Source organism: Palaemon carinicauda, chromosome 4 (genome assembly GCF_036898095.1).
Source record: "Palaemon carinicauda isolate YSFRI2023 chromosome 4, ASM3689809v2, whole genome shotgun sequence".
In the NCBI taxonomy this organism is placed as follows: domain Eukaryota; kingdom Metazoa; phylum Arthropoda; class Malacostraca; order Decapoda; family Palaemonidae; genus Palaemon; species Palaemon carinicauda.
Genome location: NC_090728.1, coordinates 63,294,024 through 63,300,023, shown reverse-complemented (window position 1 = coordinate 63,300,023; position 6,000 = coordinate 63,294,024). Strand labels below are relative to the sequence as shown.

The following is a 6,000-nucleotide window of genomic DNA, read 5'->3' as shown; positions in this document are numbered from 1 at the left end:
AAAAGATCAGCTAATGATTTTCGTGACTAGAAAAGAAAAAAATGGTTGGCACTGATTTCTTGACGCTTGGTTCCCTGTGGTAGACTGATATATTTATATATATATATATTTATTGATAAACTACTATAAATCGTAACAAAAGAAGAAACTCCTTTCCCAGCTGCCGGGACAAGGATGTTAATTATGCCACATATGAAGACAATAATCAGAGATACCACAGAGAAAGGCATTTCCAGCAGAAATTCAATATGAATTTAATACTATAACAAAGTTTTTTCCTAACCAAGTCTTGTCAGTGACCTTACTTCAATTTTATAAAATGCTTCCAAAGTATAGGCCACTTGTAGAGGGAAAAGTGCTTTTTGGTTCAGGGACAAAAGCTTGTAGTAATTTCTGGAGAAAACCTTACCATTACAATTGACAACCAACATTTGAAATTCAGATTTTTTGTTTTCATCTATTTCTTAATCAAGTATCACAATATTAATATTAGTAACAGTCACAGGCAGTGTCTCTGGCACATAAATCAGAATTCCCTCAAATTCAGAGATAAGTCCACCTCTGTATATATAACCCCCCTTCCCTCCCCCACAAACGCCAGCCTTACCTATTGGTCAACTGCCAACATGATCATAAAAAGGTAAAATTTTAAAAATCTAATTCAAACAAACTGTAAGCTGGGAGACCCTTTCTAAATAGTTCATGTTACAGTGGATACTGAAAGGTTAATCAGACCTAATCTAAGTGAACGTGTGTGTAAGCTGAAGTGTGTTCTGAAGTACTGAGTAAAAGGCAAATATTTCTTTTAGTTAAAACTATGACTCCAATGAAATTTACAGATCTTTTATTTAATGGAAGAATTTAACCTTTACAGCTGAGCTTGACTGCTTTAGCAGTACATCGAGCGATACAAGTGACTGACTGACTGACTGACTACTAATGGAATGTTCACAGGTCTCCCAGCGATACTATAAGACTACCACAGACACTGGTCGTTGAAACACACGAAGCTTCGGTTTCATGAAGAGCTGTAAGGGGCAATCACTATTTTCAACATTTTTCAACAAACAATTAACTAACTCGGCCCAGTCAAAAAAAATCTCATATTTTACAAACAATAAATACATTTTATACAATGCCATCTACAGTGTAAAAACAGGAACAAAATGATGATGGTGCATCAATCTCAACATTAACTACAGACCTTAGAATGTTAAAGCTGAAAATATTAAGTCTTCTACTTCCCATACTGCAATTATTATTAATATTATCATTACTCATAATTATAATTAATTATAATTATTATTACAACGCCACTCACATTCGGCCAGCAACAGGTCTCGTCCAAAGGATGAATCTTACGCTTCAAGTTCCCGGAGCTTTTTTTTTTTACAGGTCTCGTCCAAAGGATGAATCTTACGCTTCAAGTTCCCGGAGCTTTTTTTTTACAGGTCTCGTCCAAAGGATGAATCTTACGCTTCAAGTTCCGGAGCTTTTTTAACAGGTCTCGTCCAAAGGATGAATCTTACGCTTCAAGTTCCCGGAGCTTTTTTTTTACAGGTCTCGTCCAAAGGATGAATCTTACGCTTCAAGTTCCCGGAGCTTTTTTTACAGGTCTCGTCCAAAGGATGAATCTTACGCTTCAAGTTCCCGGAGCTTTTTTTACAGGTCTCCACCAAAGGATGAATCTTACGCTTCAAGTTCCCGGAGCTTTTTTAACAGGTCTCGTCCAAAGGATGAATCTTACGCTTCAAGTTCCGGAGCTTTTTTAACAGGTCTCGTCCAAAGGATGAATCTTACGCTTCAAGTTCCCGGAGCTTTTTTTTACGACTACTGTAATGACTACTGAACGGTCAAGCACCAGTTTCTAGTTACCTTGAAGAATTTGCCTAAGTTACAAAATCAGCAGTGATGCACATAGATTATAAAACCGTTTCAAAGTTAACTATTAAGAATGATAACTTCTGCTGCAACAATAATTATTAAATACAAGCCTTTGATCATTGTTTGATTGGATCTCCCTAGTAAAGCCAGGTCATTAATGGTGATAATCCAAATGTTTTTAACAAAGTAGAGTGACATTTTGGGAAAAAGTCATTCGATGTTGGGAAATACTTATTTGGCGGTACTGTCAGAGAACCGCTTTTTTTAGAGCGATACCTACACCTCTATGGGAAAGATGATGAGACACAGCATCTATGAGATATGAACCTTGATTGCCTTGCTGACCGCATAGTGCGAGAAGCCACCTGCAGTTCACACACACACTCTATCTCTTTCTCTCTTTTGCTCTCTCTGCACTGCACATCCTTTCTCAGGGCCACTTAATCTTATCAAAGACATTTATTAAGTTTTTATAACAATAAGAATTATAAGCATTGAATAGCAATAGCCAGAATGCCTACATAACACGATTCCGGATTTCAATTTATATATTTTTTTTATTAGGTTACATCAGCTTTTTTAAACTGTTGTATCAATATTGTATAAATATGAATTCCGTACACTTGACATATAATAATCATCATACTCTTCATGTTGATTGATTTAACTTCCTTGCGAAGCCAGCGTTTCAATGTATAATATAACAATTTTCTATTATTATTAAAGTACAAAATGATTCCCAACATATACAATCACGTCCGGATGTACAATTTACACCAGTCAAATCGATCAAGTCCATATACCGAGTTGGAAGATGAAATCAGCCGCTTCTGTAGATGTCTTGATATCAGCTTGAAACGTCCAGGATGTCCAGCACGGAGAGACATCAATCAAGATCTAATAACCATTGAGATTGACTACACTATGTACAAGACACAAGACAGGGACACCAGGAAAGATAAGAGACAACGCGCCTTTCAATGAAGAAGAAGAAAATCTAGCATGTACCTGCGGGAATGAGAACACTTGTTAGTATCAAGATGTGGAAGATTAAGTAATGTTCAAGTGGACTTTCAAAAGTAAGTGCACTCACATCATGAAAACTGCTTTATGATAAAAAAGTAATTAAACATAAAAAATATTTCTTGACTTTCCCTACAAATTGCCTAGTTTTGTAAATAATGACAAAAATATGTATCCATGATTCAGCAATTAAAATTTGTACATGTGTGTGTTTATATGTAGTATTATTATTATTATTATTATATGTATTATTATTATTATTATTATTATTGTTATTATTAATATTATTAATATTATTATTATCATTATTATTATTATAAATATTACTTTCTAGGCTGCAACCCTAGTTGGAAAAGCAGGCTGCTATAAGCCCAAGAGTTCCAATAGGGAAAATAGCCCAGTGAAGAAAGGAAGTAAGGAAATAAAATACAAGAGAAATATAGAGATAATAACAATATTAAAACAAATCTTTCATATATGAACTGTAAATACTCAACATAACAAGGAGAAGAAATATATGATAGATTAGTGTGCACGAGTGTACCCTCAATTATGATTCTAAATATTTTCTTAACTGTTAAAAAAATGTTGCGATGAAGACAAAGAGAGCTACAAAACAGGGAATTTATAATTAGAAAAGTTACTCTTAGAATCCGTGATTGAATTATAGGATGGGGTTGTCACCGAATGCACTTTATTGGAATAGAAATTGAAGAATGGGTGAAATACATATGAATTGAAAGATCAGAAATTTCTGAAAACTTTTTTAGTTGTAAGAAAGTGGAATATATATATATATATATATATATATATATATATAATATATATATATATATATATATATATATATATATATATATATATATAGAATATATATATAGAATATATATATCTATATATATATATATATATATATATATATAGAATATATATATAGAATATATATATAGAATATATATATATATATATATAATTCTATATATATATTCTATATATATATATATATATATATATATATATATGTGTGTGTGTGTATATACACATATATGTGTATATATACATATATTTATATAAATATATATATATATATATATATATATATATATATATATATATATATATATATATATATTTATATATATATATATATATATATATATATATATATATATATATATATATATATATATATATGTGTGTGTGTGTGTGTGTGTGTGTGTGTGTGTGAATTTTCTTGAGTTTTACTCAGGCTGTTACTAAAGAAATTGGATAATGATGAGCATATACAGTAATACTCCAGCATCCTAACACCTTCACGTACAAATATAAATTACCTTGATATATCTGATTTGAAAGTTAAGGATAAAGGCAGTTTTCACGATATCAAACCTTTGTGCCTATATCATTATCAGGGGGTGGAGTGTCACTATTTTTGCATTATAAATTTATTTTATAATTCCATTTTGAATGTCCACAAGTGTAATTTTTCTAAGTTTGGAAATTTATAGCACAAAACACTATCTACAGTATATCCTCGCTTTTAATTGCTTCAATAAATCGATTGTGAGGCTTAATATTTTCACCCGTTTATGCATCACAGAACTTTCCAGCTATGTCGCAAAATTATTATTACGAGTTATTTCTTATTCATCTAAGAAGCTAACGATAATCCCTATATTGCAGTTCCTTATAACATCAAATTTACACTTTGTTCCTGAATGAGGCATTTGGGCTGTTGGGTTTCATTATGCGTCCAAGAAAACTACTAAAGGCAAACAAAATTGCATGTGCTAATACCCAATTTCTTTTTTTTACTTTTATCATATTCCATAACACTGACTTACAATAGTAGCAAACGAGACATGAAAATATTAGCGTGTTGTAAGTAAATTCAGACAGAAGCAAACTGTAAATGGTTATGCAAAGTGAAATGATTGTGACAAATAAATTCCATATAGGTTTAAATTAGACTTTGTTGGGATTCCAAGTTGCTAAACTGTTACATTGGGAAAAACAGCAAATAACCAATAATTATATATATAACTGCAAATTGCATATGTGCATTTGTCCTAACGCCTAACACAGAAAGCTGTGAGCTTTGCAATATTATTACTCATCAGTGAAGCAATGACAAACTCTATTGAATTTAATACATACTCTGACTATCAAATCGTGTTTGACTATACTCAATTTTTTTAATGAGGCGCATTTGCACTGACTCGCAGGGGTGCCCTTTTAGTTCGGAAAAGTTTCCTACTAGCTGAATTGGTTGGACAAAATAATTCTAACCAATCAGCTGGTAAGAACTTTTCAGAGCTAAAAGGGCAGCACTGCTCCGAGTCAGTGCCTATGCGCCTCATTGAAAAAAACTAAGTATAACCGAAGTTCGCGGATAACAGAGACTCGCAGGGGTGCCTTTTTAGTTCGGAAAAGTTTCCTACTAGCTGAATTGGTTGGACAAAATAATTCTAACCAATCAGCTGGTAAGAAACTTTTCCGAGCTAAAAGGGCAGCACTTCGGCGAGTCAGTGCCTATGCGCCTCATTGGAAAAAACTAAGTATAACCGAAGTTCGCGGATAACAGAGACTCGCAGGGGTGCCTTTTTAGCTCGGAAAAGTTTCCTACTAGCTGAATTGGTTGGACAAAATAATTCTAACCAATTAGCTGGTAAGAAACTTTTCAGAGTTAAAAGGGCAGCACTGCTGCGAGTCAGTGCCTATGCGTCTCATTGGAAAAAACAGAGTACAACAGATGTTCGCGGATAACAGAGTCGAACAGCATATCTGCAAGGAACCTGATTACACAGAAATACCTGTCTTTCGTAAACAAATAAACCCTCTACCAACCTTATGGCTTTAAATTATCGAAATAAAATTAAAGTCACCTCCTGAAGAGTTTCTCTAGCTGTTAGACACAAATACAGTTATAAACAGATTAAGGTATTAGACATAACATCAAAGACGAGAGTGTTGCAGTGAATTATGTAAATATACTGAGTTATAAAAGGAACATTTTAAATACACTTAAGGAAATTCATTGCTAAATCTATCCAAAAGTTCATTGGGACCATCTTAACTGCATGTATACAAGAT

At 32.8% G+C, this 6,000-nt stretch overlaps 1 protein-coding gene across 4 annotated transcripts in view; it reads right to left on the bottom strand.

The window, feature by feature from the left end:
- Positions 1–1,333: 1,333 nt before the first annotated feature.
- The window catches only part of Syx1A (Syntaxin 1A), a 71,879-nt gene continuing 67,212 nt past the window's right edge, over positions 1,334–6,000 (bottom strand). For all 4 annotated transcript variants that reach the window (XR_011044293.1, XR_011044292.1, XM_068372320.1 and 1 more), the window contains one exon: positions 1,334–2,892. The gene's annotated coding sequence lies outside the window, so the exon portion shown is untranslated. The remainder of the gene's footprint in view (positions 2,893–6,000) is intronic.